Source organism: Uloborus diversus, chromosome 8, assembly GCF_026930045.1.
Source record: "Uloborus diversus isolate 005 chromosome 8, Udiv.v.3.1, whole genome shotgun sequence".
NCBI lineage: Eukaryota > Metazoa > Arthropoda > Arachnida > Araneae > Uloboridae > Uloborus > Uloborus diversus.
The window spans coordinates 83,557,009-83,579,639 of record NC_072738.1 but is presented as its reverse complement, the minus strand read 5'-3'; positions in this window follow the sequence as shown (position 1 = coordinate 83,579,639).

The window sequence follows — 22,631 nt, the reverse complement described above, 5'->3', positions numbered from 1 at the left end:
ATAAAATAAAAGAAAACACGAGGCTCAATTTAATTTATCTAAAATATTTACGGAAGAGTAGTTTTTAAAAAGAGTTATTGTTATTTAAAATAGCATTTAAGCTCTTTAAATGTCGTGGAGAAAGCTTTTTTAGTAACTAACAAATTTAATCAAGTTACTCTTACAAGGAGTATGAAAAAGATGGATTACGTTATATAAAATTTAGAAAGAATTTTGTTCCATATATATCCATTTAGATTTTTTATGATCTTAGTTTTTGTCTGAGATGTATGCTGTTTTCCGGAAATAAACTTTATGCGGATTTAACTGAATTTCGTACGGATTAAACGGGATTTAATACAGATTTCAGATAAAACGATTGTAATCGTTACTAATAATAAAGCTGAAAGTCTTTTTGTCTGGATGTCTGGATCTCTGTGACGCGCACAACGCCTATTTCGTTCGGAAGATTTATATGAAATTTGGCACAAAATTTGTTTGTAGCATGGAGGTGTGTACCTCGAAGCATTTTGAAAATTCGATTTTGTTCTTTTTGTATTGCAGTTTTAAGAACATTTTACCGAGAAAATTATCATAACACGGATGAGAAAATTACCATAACATGAACGAGCTGGTATAGCTCCTACCCAATTCTATACTCAACCAGGTACTATCAACGTTATTCACAGTACGTGTTATCTTATTCAGCACAGTTCTGCTAAATCATACTGCAAAGGGAGCATATAAACGTGTTCTTTTTTAAGCTCACACGAGGAAGAGAATGAAAAGTATAACAAACTCTCCAATTAATTTTTGAACAATGTTAAAAGCTTCTTTAAAATGTTTTTATATTGATAAACGCCTTTTTCTTGAACAATTATAAGTTTTAATTTAATACTCTATTCACGATTTTTGTCGTATGGTGAGGAAACGTATAAAGCTTGACCTTGGAGAGATGGCGGATGATCTTGAAGCAGAAGCATCATTTGTAATAGGTTGCTTGTTATTATTTCGTAATAGACAGGATCAAAGAGAAAGGAGATGTTGTTTCTCGGAGCTTTCTGGCTGATTCTACCTATTGCATATGATACAAATGCTTTTTCTGCTTCAAGGTCATACGCCCTCTCCGTGGTCAAGTTTTAGTTACCATGTAACTTAACGGTTATTTTACGTTGAATGAGAATAAAATAATAGTAATAAAAAGTAACACCATATTCACACACGTACACAACTCGAAAGCTTCAGCATTATCATCCCAGAGACCCTTGTACCTTCTAATTTTCTTGAACTAACCGGTTTCTGGTGGACCTCTAGAAAATTTAGTTATATTGTACAAAAAAAAATATTTTTTTTTTTTTTTACAATTAACAATTTTAAAGTTACAGGTTACACATAGACCGAAACACAGTTCTAAAACATAGCGATGCATGGCATAGATTAGTACAAAACATATATATTATACACATTAGGAAAAAAATCAATACTAGCTCCACAGTTACAAGAAGAAGATAGATTATAGAAATTCAGCATTTTTAATTCTTACGTATTCATAAATAAATATACATTAAAACTTTTCTATATGCCTTAAAAAGGAAGCTCTCATTTAAGAGTTTGAAAAACAGATTATTAATCAAAGAAAGAGTGAAATTTTGAGATAAGGATTTTAAAATCTTATAATTGAAAGTCTGAGAAGGAACTCTGCGTGAACTGTGATGGTGATACGCATGTAAAAAGGTAGTGTCCGATAGTGGAACCACAGATAAAAAATTTCCGATCCATTCTTTATTCTTGTGTTTAAGCGAACACGACGGGAAAACTCATGGACTCGACGACCTGTTTCCTCTGAATCCCAGCGGAAACGTTTGGAAAACTGCAAAATTATAAATATATACAGTCAATTTGCGGTAGCTCGAAATTAAAGGGACCGACGAAAAACTTCGACTTTTCCAAAGTTTGACTTAATGCTAGTTTTGGTTTTCAACATTTTAATATTAAAAACCATCAAAAATTTTAATTAATATGTACTTATAACAAATAAAAATACAGAATTTAAAAGTTTTTAAGCACAATATTCACAGTTTAATCAAAAATGTTGATCGAAAAAAAAAAAAAAAAGCATGGATCCATTTGAATAGAAGTGATTCTACTTCAGGAAAGATGCACACCTTCTTTCGTTTCACATTCGGATTCATGGATTCTACCGCTTTAGAAATTTCTCTTTTTCTTTTAATATCGTTGATAGTTGGAGGTATTCCATAGTTCAATGCAATTTTTTTTCTTTTTCATTGTTGGATTCCTTTCAATGTCATAAATAAGATTTACTTTACTTTCTTAATCCAAGGTTATTAGCTTTATGAAGAGGAATGCATTTTAACCTAGGTCAGCCTTTGAATAAAGGTAGAATCACTTGACTTGACAACTTGACTTCTTAAAAGCGGATTAATAGTCTATCAGCATGACTAAGTGTAAGCAGTACAGTACATTAAAAGAAAATAAGCTAACTCCTTTCCGCATGTGTAACTCTTTTATCGCACATTGGCTCAACAGGTGTTCTTCTTACTTATGCAGGAACTGCAAGTGAAGGTGAGTTAATATTTATCTCATAGTCACTTGTTTCTTTTTTTATTTTCCCTTCTTTCACAATATATTTCGAGTCATCTTTGATAAAACTTCGAGTTAGAGGAAGTTAACTTCGAAATATTGAAAATAATTAGCGGAGAATTATAAAAAAAGGATCAGGACTTGATAAAAACTTCGAGTCGTGGTATTTTTAGAGTTATTGGACTTCGAGTTATCGCGAATTGACTGTATAGGGAAATATAAAATATTCTGCATCACAATACATTATGGTCTCAATGTAACAATGAAATATCTTCACATCGTTACAATATTTTCGTTTCAACTGTTACAACCACGTTGCAGTGAAGTTAAACGAAAATATCGTAACTGTGTCGCAACGTTGCTTTGACTTTACGTTGACACGTTTTGCTACGAGGGTATATATTAGTAAGAATTATATTTCTCTTCTAAAAGTGCAAAACTAATCTTCAAAAGTGCTTATGTAACACTGATTAGAGAAGCATTAGTTTTTGTAGTATAAGAATGATTTAGTGTTCGTTTTTCAATTTATTTTAGTTTATTCAATATTTTAAAATCTTCTTCAGTTCATAAGCATTTGTGCATTTAATGTTTTAATACACTAATTTTGAAGTTAGTTTTTGACTTTTACATATATACTCTTTTAGGTAACGACCCCAGTAATTGGCACTTTAAGAGTTTGTCCTTCAACTTACCTCTGTTTTCATTTCTTTGAAAACAAATATTTGCTTGCAAATATTATTTTAAATCAAAGAATGCATATCTATGCATCTATTTAGTTAACTAAAAGCAAAAACTTTTGAATAGATATTTTTATAAAAAATATATTTATAAAAAGTTACAAAAATCACCAGTAATTGGCACCTGATACCCCAGTGTATGACACCTTGTGATCCATTGATTGGCACATATTAATAGAAATGGAAAATAACTTTATTTTTTTATTTTAGATTACATTCAATTCAGAAACATAATTAATGTTAATTTAAAGAAGGTAGTTTCACATAAATTAATGGTAAATTACACATCTTGAAGTTGAAAAAGTATTTTAGAGAAATAAGAATAAAATTGGAGCATTACATTTTAAAAATATCGAGAATATTGCTGTTCCATCAGTTGGTATGCAGTTTTGATCTCACGAATTATATCTGTTTCCACAGAAAAGGGAACATCACCTGATGATTCTTAGGAACCATAAAAGTAAATGATTCTGTACAGTCGCAATGTTACTGTGATGCCCCCACATTTATTGTTTTTTTTAAATCATTATTGCTTTTCTTAAAAAGTTAATTGTACAATCTGTAGGATTCAAATCAAACCTGTACAATCTTGTTGCTGCAAAAGTATCAGAAATTAAACATAACACAATAGGGACTATTATTAGCGCATGTGCCAATTACTGGGGACTAGCAAAACTGAAGTACCACTAAATGACATCCTTCATTACTTCAAAAATCCAAAAAGGGACAAAAATATACTTATTCCCACTTAAAGCAACACCTTTCAACTAGACAAAACTTTTGACAACCAAAATTTAAAATATATTTAAAATCAGATTTTAATGGATTGATGTGCATGCTTCACTTATGTCAGAGAAGAAGCTTTTGCAACAAAAATGTCTGATTTGATACAAGCTGAAACTGTTTTTCCTTCCTACGCACTGTTACCGTTTAGTAACAAGAATTGAAGTTATAATCTTTGAGGTCAATGTACATTAAGTTGGTATATAGCCTTCTACTTTTAAAAGATTTGATATGAATCTTATTTTTTAGGACACTTTTGTTGGAAGTGCCAATCACTAGCGACCTGCCAATTAGTGGGAGTGTTACCCTATATTTCAATAATCTTTTATCGTACGATTTCTCTTTAATGCAGTAGTGACTGAACATCCCTCATGTAAAATGTTTATGAATAAAACACCACCCCCATTGCTCTCAACGCTATTCAAACCCTAAATCGCATCCAACAAATACCGAAGAATGAAAAGAGACCCGGCTTACAAATTCGTAAGTTCCCTTTCAAAACCGTATCTACATTTGAGCGGGACACATTAGATATCAAGGCACAGGAAGGAGGGAGGAAAACTTCCGACTTCAGACAGACATCGAATTAGGGTTAAAAGTCGAACCTTCCAAATAACCTTCTATTCGAAAAAATGCTTTGCAATTCGATTCTCATCCTGCTTCAAAAGTCAAGGGAGAAGTAGGTGCCTTGCGGGGGAAAAAATCTTCCTATCTTCTTTTTCTCCGTTATTGCTTAGTAGACGCTTTTCTGTGAAACCCCAGGAAGAGAAGATGGGTAGGTTACTCAGGAGGTTGTTCCTCTTCAATTTGAATAATAAAATCGTCTGCAGATCCCTGTTGAAAAGGACGTGATCGGTTTTGTGATGGCTTCTTGTCTGAATTTTTTATGTATTTTTATGTAAATTTTGAGTTTCTTCGAAATAGATACTATGAAAAGCCATGTTTAGAGAAAAAAGAGGAATAATCCTAAGATCGGGTTTTAGCAGTAAAAATAAAAACAAACCGAGGAAGTGTTGATCTGATGATAGAGACAAATATGGTGTTTAAAAAAAAAGTTTCGAGTTATAGTCTCGCAAGGTACTTAAAACTTTTATATCCATTTGATTTTAATGTGAACCTAAGTAATATTTAAATCTTCAAATGAGAGCGAAAGTTTTCTTAAATAGTTCTAACTAGTCATATTTTACAATGATTAAGCTTAACCCTTGTTATTTTTCTTTACTCAGAACTCATGGACATGTTGAAAAACTAATAAGTTAGCTGTTTTGTGAAGTCTTCAATTTGAAAACATGATCAAGCTACTACAATAACCTTTTTTACTACTGTTTAAATTCAAAGATATCTAGTACTGCTTTAGTAATTTCGGTAAAAGAGCAGAAGTCTGTATGTTCCACTAATGCATACAATGCAAATCAAGTAAAACACAAGGAAACTTCGTTGTTAATTAGACGTGAAAAATGAAATTTCAGTAACCCAAACTATTTATTTTAAAATTACAAGGTAAGATGCAAAAGTAATGAGCCTCACGTCATTACTGGCGCATGCGCAACCTACAGCTCACTCCGCTTGACAGCGGCGGTGGTGGAACTTGTTGGTTTTACAGCGCAATGCAGTTTAGACGCGTCCCAGCTTTCGGAACGGTACCATCGGCCTTAAGAATAACCCCTATACGTTGGTGCGTGACACGGCGATATGGAAAGTTCGTCAGAGAAACGCAAAGCAATCAAATTTTGCTTTCGGTTTCCTTTCCAAACGTTCACAATGCTTCCACAGGCGTTTGGGACTGAGTGTCTGCCCTTTACGCAAGTAGAACAGCGGCATGAGATATTTCCTAAGGCCAGGAAGTGGTGATTGACGAACGCCAGTCTGGCCGTCCGTCGTCGATCCGTACTAACGTGAATGTGCAACGAGTGTGTGAATTATTAAACACGGACTGTCGTTTTAATCTCTACCAAGTCGCAAAAACGCTGGACTTATCGGAGACAATGGTGCAACGCAATGTCACGGAGGAGTTGCACATGCGAAAAGTTTGCTGGAAACTTGTGCCAGGAGTTCTTACTAAGGAAGGCCCGAGTCAGCGTTCCCGTAATGCCCCACCTTGCTACGGTCCGGGTTTGTCGCCACCTGACTTCTTCTTGTTTCCACTCATAAACCCAGACCTAAAAATAAAACGTTTCGGCTCCATAGAGGGCAGCCCTTGCAGACATCCCGGAACAGGATGCCATTGAGTCCTGGAAAGGTCTCCCACAGAGAGTGCATTGTTGCAGGAGGTGCAGTATCTGGCGACTGCATTTCGCCTCTGCTTTTGGGTTCCAGAGGGACCGTAACTTAGCAGAAGGAGAAGCATATAATAAAGAAGCCTACTGTAATTTTACACTGGTAGCTAAAAATCTTCTCACTAAAGAATAAAATTGGCATTCAGATATCTTATTGCGATTCAGGATATTTTTCTCAAGAAATGAGTAACGTTTCTGATTTTTTTTACAGTGCAGACCATCTTTTTTCTGTCAAATTTACCACAGTTTTTGACGCCGAAACTTTTTTTCACCCGTATGTTACGATGGAGCATGTTGATTAAATTTTTATCAAACTACTCATTATGATTCGGCTGCATTTTTCTTCAAATGTATGGAAGTAAATTAATGCTGTTGGCGAATGTTCTATTTTTTGGTATATAAACTTTGACACATTGAACGCAACAACCCATCAATATGCACATTTCCAATTTATCACTAGTTTGTGTCTAAAAACTTGAAGTTAAACACTTGTTGATGACGCAAGAAAATGGCGCAGTGTTAAATATGTATAGCACAAACTTCACTGGTGCATCATCTGATGTCTGAAATTTGAATTTCAAACTTGTACCTTGTACACCTGGTATTTTCAAGAAAAAATCAGCTATTAGACTTAAAGCTTAAACACATTAATATTCTCATTCTTTTCTCTTTTCCCATTTTCTAAAACATTCCTTTTAATCTTACCAAATTTACTATAGAATGCAAAAAATATTGTGTTACTTTAGAAGATAGTACATTATTTATTGAACCAATTTTTATCTGAAACATTTTATAGCCTGAAAAGTAGTTAAAACCATCTACAATCGGAGTTCAGAGCCATCAAAAGAACAAACAGGTGTAGTTTATCGGCAAAACTATATTTTGCACGAAGCTCTCCATAAAACGCGCTCTATCACAGAAGATATTTTTAAAAGGGACAGCTTGACATTATCGGGACTAAAAGATTTCCCTCCTCCACCCTTTAATATTACGAAAGATAAAGGACGACAAAAAGCAAGAAGCGTAAAAAGGATATATATCTCTCACTCTATTGCTCCTCGTCTGTTGAAAGTCTTTTTTTTTTTTTTTGCAACAACGAAGGAAAATTTACTTTTAAAGAAGACGGAAAAAAAATGGTGGCTCAAAACACTGGAACAAAGGGAATAACAAATATATCAAAAAACTGTACTTTCGTTTGTGCACAAGATAAGGGCCATTCATGTGGGAAATGATCGGATATTGGACAGACAGACGAGGTCTCTCCGAAGGAACGAAGGAAGGGTGGAGAGAGGGGGCTTCCAGAACAGAGTTGATTCGGAAGCTCCGCACGTGCGGATGACAACCGCCATTTGTAATCCATGAGTTCGTCGGCAATATCCCCGGCACGTTATTTCCACACCAGTTGGGGGCAGGTTCGGTAGGCTTAAGTAAAGGGAGGCTTAAGAGACAAGGGTTTGGGTCGTAGTTATTTGATCAATAAAACAAAGGGTGGGAGAAGAATTACTTTTTTTTTATCCAATTCATTTCTTTCCACATATTGTTTTTTTTTTTTTTTTTTTCTGGGAAAAGTTCAGAGGTACTTTGTTCTCACGGAACATCGTCTTCATTCTAAATGATGAATTGCTTCTTGTTTTATGGTGGAAATGCGCACGAAAAAAGCTCTAAAATTCTTGTTTGGGAAGAATCTCTGTTTATGACCTGAAAGTTCCCAAATGAAAAGTGTTTTTGAACCACTAGAGTTAGAAAAAAAATGCGCGTTTAACTCAGTTGCGCAGCCCCGGATGGAGTTTGGGGGTTCAAACCCCTCCCAAAACTCCAGTACATCCCTACCCCTACAAATAAAAATTGATAGGAATTTCCATACGGAACAGGTTTTAACAAAATAACTTACTGAATGTAAACAATTTCAAAATACTTGAATATTCCTATGCATACAAGTAATATTTGTAAATATCGATAATATTTTAATATTGTTTACATAGTAATATTTTTACAAATAGTGATGAGCATCACCTATCCTCGCATGCTTAAACAATGAAACTCGTGCCACGGCATGATGATTTGATAAAACGTTTTGGTAACGTTTAACATGCAGGAAAAGGCTTTATTGTGACAAGGCTGAACTGGATCCGGTAACTTAACTGTTACTGGTAAGACTGTTATTTCAGGGGAATGAGGAAACGAAAATATGTTTGACAATAAACGCTACCAACTGGAGTTTAGGATTAATTCACTGGAGATTGGGTTAAAATTTCAACTATCAAAATGTCATCAAACAGACAATTGCTTCGTTCAAATGTAGAAGAGTAGAAGCAATGTTCATCCGTCATACCCTGACGGGCGACTTTTTAGTACTGTTATAAAAGAGCTAATATGGTCTTAAGGAAGCGCAAAAGAGGATCATAATCGCTCAGTACTCAGTCACTCAGCGCTGCACAAATTCTTTTTAAAGTTAAAAAAAAAGGCGTGTTTTGGGAGGTAGAGTCTTTTCTGATGAGCTCAGGGTCCTTCCCAATTCTCATCGAAGGAATGAAACCGTTGTTTACTTGCATTTGTTAAAGTGGCCTCACTGTTGTCTTGATTTTGACGTATATTAACTTAGCGAGGATTTTAAATAACTATTTGAACACAATCAATATTTCACCACAAAGGCTTATGAAATTATTCCTTTGGATTTCTTTTCGATATAGCTATTTTGGAAGAATTGTGAAATGGTCTAATTCTTATCTGAAAAGGAGGTTGAAAATGTTCTTATGAAAATCACGAGTAATTGGATGTAGTATTAAAAAAAAGGAAGATAATTACAAATATGATGCGACCCCCACTTCCCTTATAAAACTCATTGTGAGATCAATGCAATTTATTAATCATTTTTAAGCAGCCGGCATAAATGATTAACTACTGTGACATGGAAACTGTTTAGTTAAATACGCTGAATAATATTTTTGCTATAGAAATGAATAAAAATAAAGCAACAATTTTAGATTTGAAATACCCCTTCCAGAAAAGTTTTCTGGCTGCGTCACTGGCTTCTCTTTGTATTGACAATGTATTTAAAATTGTTTTGCATTTTTTTTAATTTTAGAAGTAGTTCAAATTCAAGAATAAGAGTTGTATTATATACTTTATCAGAAACTTTTGTGAACTATTAGAATATTAAAGTAAGAATAATAATAATTCTGAAAACCCCTTAAAAAATACATTTTAGAGTCACTGATATTATTTATTCCAATTAGTATTCGTTAGACATTTTCTTTTAGCAACTGTACATTGAACATTAAAACGCTATAATTCAAAATAACATAAACTAATTTTTGGTTAGCCCCCCAAATTCATAATTTTTAGTCATGCCATAAAATACATTAACTTACGCAAAATAATTCAGATTACAAATGTGTTTTATGGTAATTTAACGAATGCATTAATATATTTATGGTTTCGTGAATTTGTTTTGAGTTATTAATTTCAATCCAAAAATAAGTGGTAGATCTTCTAGCGATATACAAAATCCCATCCTGTTCAACCTGATTAAAAAGTGAGTAATTTGGATTACCGTGACTAAACCACATATATGTTCAGGGAATAAGTTTTACAAGGTAATGAATACTAAAATATGAAACTATTTGACAAAATTGAAAGTAGCTATACAATAACTAAACTTAAACTACCTAGGTTAAAATCACCACAAAAAAATTAAATATAAAATTTAAGTCATTTATTACAAAGCAATTAATTATTACACATCTGCTCAATGCTCTTATATTTTAGTAGCCCGTTTTGATATAATTCATTGTCATTTCGGACCTAAACTGCAAGAAAATCCGAAACGTTACATTTAAGAGTGTTCCGGGCAACGTTACAGGATTTCCTAGGTTTCCGCCCATTTCTTGTGAAAAACAAGTATACTTGCGAAACATTTTTGCTGAATTGCTCCAAATTTCATGAATGCAATTTTCTCACTGATGTGAAAAATATTTTTAGTTATTAGTGTAAACATAGACTAGGTGTAAACATATATTAGGAGTTCAACCTTCAACTAAGTTCCAGGTCTTCCAGAGCGACTAAGTCCCAAATGAAGGTAAAATGCAGTTTCCGGACATAGTAGCAATGCAAGAAATTGTTCGCTATTTCCTGCAATTTAATAAAAATGCTACGTTTTGCTTGGTTTTTTGATATATTTATACTTTTTTTTAAACAGTTTTCTAATTGTTCAGAAAATGACCCAAAAAGAATGTGAAACAGAATAGGTTATTTATTAGACTTATTCGATCTGCTGAAGCTCGACTAGCGTCTCAACAATAGATCACGTCTCATATTTTTCGAAAAAGCAATGGTAGAAATTTGGGCGGGGGGGGGATGCACACCCCCCTTTCCGGTTAATTAATTAATTTTATTTTTCAATTTAGGAAACAAAACTAAAAAGTATAAAAAATGCTGAAATGCCAAAAAAACTTTTTACATAATTCTTTGTTTTACTTTGTTTATTTGTTTACAAAACATAATTTAGCACAAGCAGTAACTTTTAGCTTATATATCCATTGTTTAAATATGTATTGTAAATGCGTTGTTTTACTTAAACAAGCTAAACTTGTTTAATGAAATTATTACCCACTGTTTGTGACACCTCAAAATATTTTGCGGTAAATAATGTAAGTTTAACGCATGTCCATATTTAAGCGTTTCTTCGAGGAAAGTTATTGTTCCCATAGTTCATCAAAATCTTAAGAAACACATGAGTTCAGTAGTTAAATTTACATCAATTACCACTTATCTGCTCTCAAAACCAGCCCTAACAAAATTTTGTACTCCCCCCCCCAACCTAAAAAAAAAACATTTCGGAAATTGATGGATTTGAGGACCAAAATATTCGTGAAAATTTTTTTGTGAATATTTGACGGTCCTCTTTAACGAACGACGGAAAATTAATTTTTGCATTTTTTACAAAATATAATAATCATGAAAAATGAATTATTAAATATATGAATAAAACTGTACTTAAATATATGAATAAAACTGTACTTGGTGTTGAAAACTGCCACAGAATGTAGTAAATGTAGAATAAAATAAGTAATTATTGTAATAATTATGCAGAAGTAATAATCGAAGAAAAGAAAAGAAAGTACGAAAATTGATCAAAAATTTCACGTAAAAAATTTCCAATAAGATATTTTTATTTTTTAGTATGTCGTTTTCTTTATTCGGAGTAAGGCAATTTTTTTAACGTGGACGAGAAAAACATTGGGGGCGGGCAAATGTTTCTGCGGACCGGTGCTGGTCCGCCGGACTACAGTTGAGAATCTCTGATCTAACTGATATAACGAAGCAATTATCATTGATGTGATTTTTTTAAACTTTCCTTTAAGATCTCTAGGATGGCAATGTCAAATGAGATTATAATTTAGTATATTTTGTCTTATTCCTTTTCAAGATTTTACTTAAAAAGCTTTTCCTTTTTTTAAGTTATTCTAACATTGCATGATCCAAACTACTCTGGAAACATTAACCAAAAAAACTTATGACTTTTGAAGTAAAATAAATTGACATCAAACTTCGCTCAGCCCAAAAACACATCATTTTGCGCACCATTTACTTTGCTCAAATTGAAATTTCCTATTTTGAGGTCAAGTGGAAAATCAATGCTACGCTCATGTGTAAATGACGCGGAAGAGAGCTTACAGTCAATAAAACCTCGATTTGAAAATTGTTGAATCAAGCGTCTTTTAAACAAATGAGCCTTGCAGAAAAAAAAAATTAAAAATGAGTTTCAAGCAACTAAAGTCGCATTTTAGAAAATCTTTAGCTTTAATATTATTTCAGCAATTAAAAACGTACATAACAAACACATAATTCACCTAAAAACGGGCAATAAAATGGTAATTCCATTAATCTCCATTTCGTTTGAAGTTACATTTAGTAACTTAAAAACTAAATGGTTTTACAGTTAATTATACGTGAAAGTTACGGCGTTCATTAGTACATGCAACTAATAGCGAAAATAAAAATGTTCGCTCCAATATCTATCACTTGCATAACAAAAAACAAATGAAAGAAAAAAAAAACACATCATTTCATCAGTAAGTAGTAAAAAGTTTAGGTTAAATAAGTAGACTATGAGCTTAAAATATGTTTTTATTCAACATAAATAACTGTATTAAAATGATGTTTCAAAATTATTTTTATGTTTTTGAATTTTTCCTTGTTAAAGTAGAATGTAATTAATAATTACATACATTGCTGCCGTCAAATATGATTAGAGCAATAGTTAAAACGATTATAAAACAAAACAAATTATTTGGAAGAAAAAAAAAAGAAACAGAAGCAATAAGACATTCATTGCGCATTAAAAATTAGATGAATTGGAAATGATTCAATAATATTATAAATTCACTAGCTACAAATTAGTAAAAGTTTGAAAAAAAGTAATAATAATAGAAAGTAAATCCCAATGTCTATCAGTGCGAAACTGCATCGAAAATCTAAGACACATTGAATTATTTGTGGCAGTAATTCTCTAATAAATAACTTTTAAAATAACTTTTAAGATAGTAACCGAACATGAAATTAAAACTTACTACTAGGATCATATGTTCTGAAAAATGTTTCATTACTTGCTGCAAAATGGTGGTTAATTAAATCAAACTTTTTTTTTGCATGCTAGCGAAATATCTTAAATAACCTGAATATGGCTTTGCATGTTTTTGAATAGCGATGAATAATTAGTTAAGTTTTTAAATCAGTATTTAAATCCCATTTTTTCTAAAAGTTTCAACGTATTAAAGGATTTATCATCATTCATAAATATACATATGAAGATCCTCCATGATATCACAGAATGTCATGGAAAAGTTAGTGACAACATTGCGATTCACAACCATAACAATGAAAAAGAGAGACTTGTAAAGCTTTGCAGAAGAATACTCTGTCGCAATTGCAACGTGTATCAAATGTCTGCACTGCGACGTCAATGCAAAAATTAAGTTTTGGCGGTCTCAGTGTGACATTCTGAAATGTCACTTTGTACGTTGAAACGGATTGACATTCGTAAATCGCTGCACCGTCGTACCTCATTCTCATAAACGTCCCACTTTAGTTTCTGTGCTACCGAGTGTCAGTAAGAAAAAGAAAACATAACACTACGCGGCAGAAAAAAAAATAATCCGTTCAAGATAATGAGGTTGTTTCCTTCTTTCAAAAGTACTATTTTTAGTCACTGAAGTTGATAGAATAAGCAAAAAAAAAATAATAATAATAATAATAATAATAATAATAGCATGAACCCAGAAAAGACTTCCATTTTCCCATTATTTATTTTTTAATTAATTTTCTTAAATATCCGATTTTTCAAACAAGGCATGGTCTTAATGACGTCACAACTGATGAACTTCGGAGAGTTTCACTGGTGCAACTGAATGTTCATATGCTTGCTGTCTGCCGTGTTTTCAGGTTATGATAATTCAGTAGAGAATTAAATATTGCACTCTACGCTTGCTATCAATCATATCGTTGCCAGTACATGTGAGTAAAGAAGCGAATTAAACATTGCGCTATGTGCTAAGAGCAACAGTGAATGGCAGTTCATCAATTGTGATGTCATGCGCAGAAGCGTAAAAAATTAAATTTAGTTTGCTCACCGATTTAAATATTTTTTTAAAAAATAGTTAACAGTAACAAATTCTTTGAAAAATTATCAAATCCTATTTTTTAAGCATGACGTTCCAGAAAAAAAAAGCTTTTAAATTTTCGGAAACCGCCTCATTATGACAACATTCTTGTTGACTCGAATGCTAAAAAATATTGCGAAACAAAAATGATCAATTTTCTCTTATTACCCGCAACTTTTTGGGATAGCTTCTCATATTTGTCTTTCTGTTTTCGCCAGTCTTAGGAGGATATTTCCCAAAGAATATTTTAAAATTTATCTATACCACTAAAACCTGCGCAGGTCTGTCTGAATGTGCAAAAACTTCCAAAAAGGTAAAAGATCGTAACTAAATTATCAGGAGTTAAATGATAAATAGGGGAAAACTATATAAATAAAGACATAAATTGAAAACAATACCGGCTTTTATATATTTTGAATCTAACCGTAATTCAACAAACCATTTGAAGAAATATAAATTTTTAGATGAGTTTAAATACGCCCTTGATAAATATTTAAACGCATTTTAATGTAAAAAGGGGACTCGCATATGTATTCTAGGGAAACAATATTACAAAACAAAACAGATTGTTATCATTAAAAAAAAGTTGCAAAAACGAATTAGTTATAGAGCATGCGTTAGTTTAGGTAACAATTACATAAAAATTATTCAATTGTATCTTTCTTCGTGCACATTACAAGCTGAAATACTCACAACGGCTTTTTTTTTCAGTTCTATATATATGAATGTAAAATTACTATTATTATTATTGTGACAATTATTATTATAGTTATTATCACTTTTTAAATATTACTTAAACTGCAAGTAAACCAAAATGTACCTTTAAAACTATCTACAAAAAAAAAAAAAAAAAAAAAGAAATTTATTTGGTGTTGCCAAGTTTTTTCGGAATTGGATTAAAGCTAAGTAAGAGTCTTCTTCTGAACGTAGATCTATCGATTTCTAATAAGTATAAAGTGAGTTATTATTGAAATTTTTAATGTTTCTGCTCATTTTAGTATGAACACAACCCCTTAACAAACCTTAAAAGAGGGTATTTTACAGACTACCTTATTCCTAGATCATTGCCACATTTAAGCCTTTAGTGTTTATAAACATATATGTGAAAGAAGGTTTCATTTTTTACCATGACTGACTGCCATCTAGCTTGAAACTATCAAATTTATACAGGCATTTTGCTTCGCTAAAAATTTCATACAATTAAAAAATATATAAAATTTTTTGCAACGGAAAAACTGAAAAATAGTGTAAACTAACCTCATTCGCGCAAAAAAGTATTAGAGAATTACATACAAAAAATGCAAATTTATTTAATAAACTTGCAATATGTAGATTTTATGGATTTTAAACTGTTGTTAACTTTCTAAATATTTTCTGAATGCATTTGTTTCTAAATACATAATATTTTTATTCAGGGTGGCACCAGATTATTTACTCTTACATAAATAAATTAAAACTATTCAATAATTAAGTTTTTAATAACATTATTTTATGATACACATGTATTTTTTGAGTTATGAAGAAATACTTTTGTATTTAGGTTCTTCAAATACCGAAATAAACAAAGATTTTTTAACACAAACCTCTGTCGAACTTTCATCGATAAACTTTAACGTACTCTTCACAGTACCTCATGACGTACCCCGTACGTGAGCAGTTTTTGAAACTGCCAAGAAAATACTTGCGATAAAAATTTAAAAGCATGCCACAGTCAAAATTTTTAATAATTAACGTTTCTAATTTAACTCCTAAGATGTCGCAAAAATACGCACGATAATCCATACATATAATTTAGAATAACAAAAATATATATAAAATTCTGATCATTTTTCTAAGCATTTTGTGATCTAAAATGGCAGACAAAAGCTTCTCAGCGGTTGAAGATCCCTAACCAGATAAGTGATGTCAGTAGACGTGAGCTAGTCGACACTTCCAAGGAGGGGTTCTTGGATCGATTAGTTAAAATTCTTTCCTTTTTCTGATTAACTTCCTATCTGTTCGTATTTCTCTGTAATAAAAATTAATTCCAAAATCTAAGCTGCTTACTTATGGATGGATTTCATTCAATTAAATGCATGTTTGAGAAATTTCAAGTTCTAAAGAAACTTTCACACCAGATATAATTAGCAAAATTTTAAATAAGGAATTTCGTCTGATGAATTAAATTTTGAATGAGTGTACCCTTAATGTAATAAACTTCAAAAACATCAACATGTCTGGAGTCAATTTGCTTTCAACGAACTAAAGTAAAAGAGTTAAAGTGTTTTCTGCCTAATTGCACTCAGCAAGGCACGGAGAAATTGCATTAAACAATTTTGGTGAAATTCTTAAATTAGAGCCAACGATGATGTTTACAAAACAGTTTACTTTTAATGCATTAGCGAGTCCAATTAGAAAGTTCATTTTAAATAGCAGTTTTTCTAAAACGTAGAAAAATTCAATTTAAAAACACGATTACAAAAATAAAACTAATCCCGTTACAAAAGGAATTGTTGTGTAATTTTAGAGAAAAGAGTATTTGCATTCTGGGATTTTTTTCTTTAAAAGTTAATTAATAGTTTCTGTGTCCCCCCCCCCACAACAGGCTCCACATTTTTTTCCAGCAGGAACACACATGCTCACAAAAACAACACCTAAACAAACACACATGCGCTCGCACTAACCCATGAGTTAGAAACTTAAAATATATTTTTCTCCTCTAATAACAGTTCATATTCATGAGAGCATCAATTTTACAAACTGTTGGATTACATTATTGCTCATACAATAATATGCATTTTTTGAGCAGATTTCAAGATCATGTAAATCAGACAGAATCTAATCTTGCAAACTAGCGTAGATTATTGTCAAAAACATATTTCTAAAGTGCACAAGTATTTTATATTTGATTAAGCTCTGGGTTTCTTCATGAACGGCGTGGTTGGAGGACAGGTTTATGTTCTTGTAACCAATTTTGTATGCTTCTGACAGGATGTACAGCTGCATTATCGCCCATGAAAAATGCGTTACCTTCAGAGTAAAAATGCAAAATAACCGTTACGCACCAGATCTGCCAATATACATAGGAATTGCAAGGCTTTTGCTTTTCCTTGAGGAAAGCCATGACACCCTTCTCACCAACTCACTTAAAAGCAGACGACATTCTTTTCAACCAATTCAATTTAATCAATTTCATTCACAGCAAAATTAAATGTTTCTACTTTTTTTGAGCAAATATGTTTCATGCATTACGCTTATAATACACTAGCGGCACCCGCAAATCTTTTCCCGTAGTAAAAAATCAAAAGGCCATTTGGTTCGCCTGTATATTTACAAATAATGGATGATGAATTTCTCGTCAATTTGCTATGTTCATTCGCTCTTCCCATGTTACGGTTCCACGTCATGATAATTTCGTAATTTACCTATCCATCTTATGATAATTTTGCTACGGGAAATGTTCTTAAAATTGAAATAGAAGGAGAACAAAATCGAATTTTCGAAAAATCGCTTTGAGGTGCACACTCCCATGGTACAAACTAATTTTGTACCAAATTTCATAAAAATCGGCCGAACGATCTAGGCGCTATGCGTGTCACAGAGATCTGGACAGAAATCAAGACAGACTTTCAGCTTTATTATTAGTAGAGAAGACATCTCAACGAATTTGATTTAAACCAAGTACAAGAAGGTAAGTGTGCCAAATAACGCTAACCTAAATTTCAAGACCTAACATCTCGCTCGTTTGAGATTCAACTGGGCTCAATTCTTTTATATTCATCAAATAACTTATAAGAAATAAGAAACATTTCACTCCAACAAAAAGAGTTTAAATTATGTTTGCCAGCATTTTACAAAAAAAAAAAAGGAAATTGTCCTTATTAGGAACACGGGTTCCTAAAACAGCAAACTCTAGAAAAATGCTCCCCCCCCAAAAAAAAACATATCATGAAAAAATATGAAATTATCTTTATTGTCCATGAAAAAACATATTGAACTACATTTGATAAACTCAAAAACATGTTTACTTTAATAGAAAGGATAAAAAATAAATCATCACATTCGGAGCACAGACAAGTCGTTATTTTCTGTTTTTCAGTCACTCCTGCACACGGTTCGTGCGCATAAATACAGCACTTGCAGCACATTTTTCTATCTTTCACTCAACATTTCGGTGTCTCAATAAAGATATTGGAGTCCTAATAATGCCAATCATAACATTATTGCGCTAAAATGTACTTTCTGTGGTTATCCAATTACAGGAAAAAACAGCGATATTTTCATTAACTACATAAAAAAAAAACTTTTTAGACCAGTTAACAACTTTTTTTTAGTAGTCAACAAAATTTACTTTAAAACAATATCAGAACATTTGCCTATTAATTACAAACTGCATGTTGAATCACGTTTTATCGTCTGCTAGGCTTTCTGAAGAATTTAAAATCACGACCCAGCGGATTTTCGCTGTCCTACGTAGGTAAATAGTGGGTTGACCTTATTGTTCTACTTGGCATTAACTGACACACTCACCTTACATGTTGCTGATAACTATGCACTCTATACGTTCAGTAAGTTATTTAAGAAGTAAAGAAGTATTTCTGAAAATATTGATATTTTTAATGACGTTAAAAATGTCGTGAAACTTTCATAATTTTGTTAAATAATATATTTTTATTGTTATATGTTTGTGCATTGTCTTCTAAAATGTGTGCTTTTGCTTTCTGATGGAAGAACTATTAAGGATTATTATAATTATTACTAATATTATCATTTTTATTACTTACGAACTATTAAATCGAAATAGAAATGTTTTCTTCAACCCAAAATTTTCATCTCTGTCTCTGAAACCAAAGTTTTAAAAAACATATTTAGCAAAAGAAAAAGGTCCGTAATAATACCAAGGAACTAAGAAAATGACCTAAACCCATTTAGTGGAGGATTTTTCTTCAAGAAAAATATTCCTCAATCCACAATTTTAACCATAAAAAACTATTTTTTTTTCTATAAAACTGTCAAGAAAATGAAAAGGAAAAAAAACAGTGAGGTTTCATTAGATAATTATTCAAAGTAAATGTTTTACAAACCGAGTAGCGCCATTTGTTTTCTAAAAAGATTCAGACACATACGATTAATTGAAAATTCTTTCGCTTCACCTAACTTCTATGGCTGGCTTACTCGTGATATAGGAGAATGTTTTATAAATGAAATCTATTTTTTAAATTCTTCGCCGCTTTGCAAACATCCATTTGTATTTTTTTCTCTCTTGCATCTTATGGTAAGTGTTTATTTTTTAATAACTTTTGTATTTTCAACGGAAAAAGAGATTTCTGCAAGCACATGTAAAGCATTTTAATAAAACCTTTTGCATGTATTTCAAAGTGTGTGGTTATAGTTAAGCCTTTTCTTCTAACTATGCGCATATATTTTTTTATCTTTTACGAAGAAAATTCATGAATATGAAGTGTGTGTGTGTGTCTTTCCACAAATTTGCCAGGAAAAAAAATACCAAAAATTGTTATTTCGTCTCAAGTTCTTTGGATTTCGTAAGTACTTAACACTAGAGTTTGTTTGGTATGGGTAGTAAACATTCTGTTGAAAATGTTCTTCATTGTTTATTTCGGTATGTTTATAAAGGTAGCTTTACATCGCAATTTTAGTAAATATTTAGCGAGTGAAAGCATCAATGAATTTTTCATGCATCGAATTCTGAAAAAGATTTAAAAGTGGCTATTTAAATGACAGTCAAAAGAAAATCATTCCAAATTGTTTACTTTACTTCATAATTTCTCGGAAGGTAACCTACTTTTTGGAAAAACAGAAAGGAGGGAAATGTACCAGAACTGTACAGACTTTGCTCCTTTTGGCATCTTTTAGGAATTACCCACAATATTTTAGACGCATTAAGGTAGGAAATAATTATTTTAATCATGTGTACCGTAACCATTGAACTACTTGCTATTCCTGGGCTGCTCCTGCGCTCGTCACCCGTTGCAGCCCACTAATATACGGAAGAATAAGATCAATGTATTTTTTACACTGCAAAAAAATTCCGAAACGTCACGGGCTTCGAGCAGTTTTCTTTGACAATCAAGAACCTTTGCAAAAAGGGTTTCGTTATGGACACTATATAAGGGAAGCTGACTCATCCGGCATTTAGGTTCCAAAACTGCAAGGGGGGGGGGGACAAACTTAGTATTTGTACAAAAGCCTCGTTAGCAAACTGATGCCTAACTTTAGATGTGTTGCTTGATTGATTATTTTATTCTGTAAATGAAGATGATTTAATTAATAATAATTAAAAACAAGTAAGGTATGAAAATGAGGTTCATTACAGTAAACATTTCCCGATACACTAAAGTTGTCTTAGAACCAAAATCTCGCATAAGTCGGCATGTCTTTTTCAAGGGTTTCTAGGTTTCCCGAATTGCTACAAGTTGCATGAATGCTAATTCCTCGCTGCAGTGAGAAATATTTTTATCTACCAAAAAAAAAAAAAAGAAACACTCAAAATTTTTATTTAGTTATTCATCTCCCCTCCAGCGCAGTTACGATCCGCCCAGGTTGATTAAATCTCTAATAAGGGTGAACTGCAGTCTTTGGATGCTTACGAATTACGAGCTTTGTAAGAATAGTAGGTAAATACAGTGTTACGTATTTGCTCTCAATTCTAGATTAGCTTTGTCCGTATTTGCATAAATGTTTCAGGAAGCTTTCCCTAGAACGATGGCAAGCTGTTATTATAATCATGTGAAAGTATTCTTTGAAGATTCCTTGGTTGTTTAAAAAAACATGATTGGGTTTTAGCAAAGTTTTCTGAATTTTTCAGAAAAAATGCGAGTTAATTTCAGGTAGGTTACTGACTTTCAGTAGGGAACTTCCATCATTTTCCAGGAATATTTCTGAATCTTTTTTACTGCACAATTAACATTTATGCATCAAAACGTTCGTAATTCATTCATTTATTGTAAATATGTTTCCAGTTACCGCAACTGACTCTATTAACATTACAGTAATTTTGTCTGAGGGATATACGAGGAAAACAACAGCCGTTTCTTTCCCCCTAATAAGACTTTTGTTTCGATGCTTCTACTAAAGAACATGGCTGATTCTAACATCAATTACAAAACTTGCTTAGATTCAAGAAAAACGAAGAAAAATATTATGAAGCATTGAAATTCTAAGAACTGAACTTTCCAAGATTCATAAATGGCCCATTCTCAAAAGAACCATATCCTGCAATCGATTCTTTCCTCGCAGACCAAGCGAACAACCACGGGATTCGCGATGAATATTTTATGTTTGCTCCCACAGTGGAATGCAAAAAGAGCATAATACGTTAAGATTTAAAGCCTAAGAGGTAATACATTATTCATATTTGCTTAGTAATTCATCTGGAGTATACAAAACAACAAAAACCGTTCTTCCTTAGAAAATATGGAGATTTCCAATAAGGAATTAAAGAAAAAGAAATATGATCAGAAATTTAAAACGGCTAAACTTTTACGGCTATAGTTGACAAATAATTATAATAATAATAATAAAACACTTAAAATGTAGTGCAATTTTAAAGTCTAGACACTGAGCTATTTAAGTCTAGACAAAACACTAAAGCTGTTTACCTAAACTATAAAACAGAGAACATATTTAAGGCTTTCAGATTTTTTATGCACCAAAAGAATCTTTTTCAAATACGGTAGAACCTCTCAATAAGCGACATTAAGAGGACCAGGCATTTTTTCCCTTAAATAGAGGGTTCCCTTATTCGGAGGGGGATGAATTGATGCATGCTGTGTACTACACTGTAAAAAAATTCCGAAACGTTACTGATTATTTTCGTGAAACGTTGCAGGATTTCATGGGTTTTCACCTATTTCCCCGTAAAATCAAGTATCTTCGCAAAAAAGTTTCCTGAATTGCTACAAGTGGCACGAATGCAGACTCCTCACTGGTATGAAAAATACTTTTAGCTACCAGTCTAAAGATTGACTTAGTGTACTTATTAAGTTTATTGTCTTCAGTTCATTTACAGCTTTTCCAGGGTGACTAAACTCCCAATGAGAGCAAGTAAGTCTCCGGATAGAGCTGCAGCTTTGCAAGATAAGAATTGCAGGCAAGGGAGATGCTTGATTCTCATTAATTCTAGAAGGTTCTAACCAGTTGTAATAAACCTATCGTATTTAAACTGAGAGCTGACTTTTATTGGTGCGATCTCCATGTTCATCAGAAAGATTAAAAGATACTTTCAGGAAGGTTACTGGTTTTTGCAAGTTATGTTACTGGCAGAAATTGGGCACATCAGCTGCCCATTATTTTCCAGGAACGTTTCTGAATCGTTTTTACACTGTAAGTAGTATAATATCACAATAAGCATTAACTATTAACAGTTAAGATTAAATACTGAAAATGTCTCATTATTTCATATAAAATTCATTATTCAAATTTCTAAGTTTACATCATTTTATTAATTAAAGTTTTGTAATGGCAAAGTTTTGTAGCATACATAAATAATTTTGAAGTAATTCATTATATGTATTTGCTTTATGTTATGTAATTTACAATGTAATACTATGTGAATTACAGTTAATGTTCAAATTTTTAAACCTTTTTATACAGAG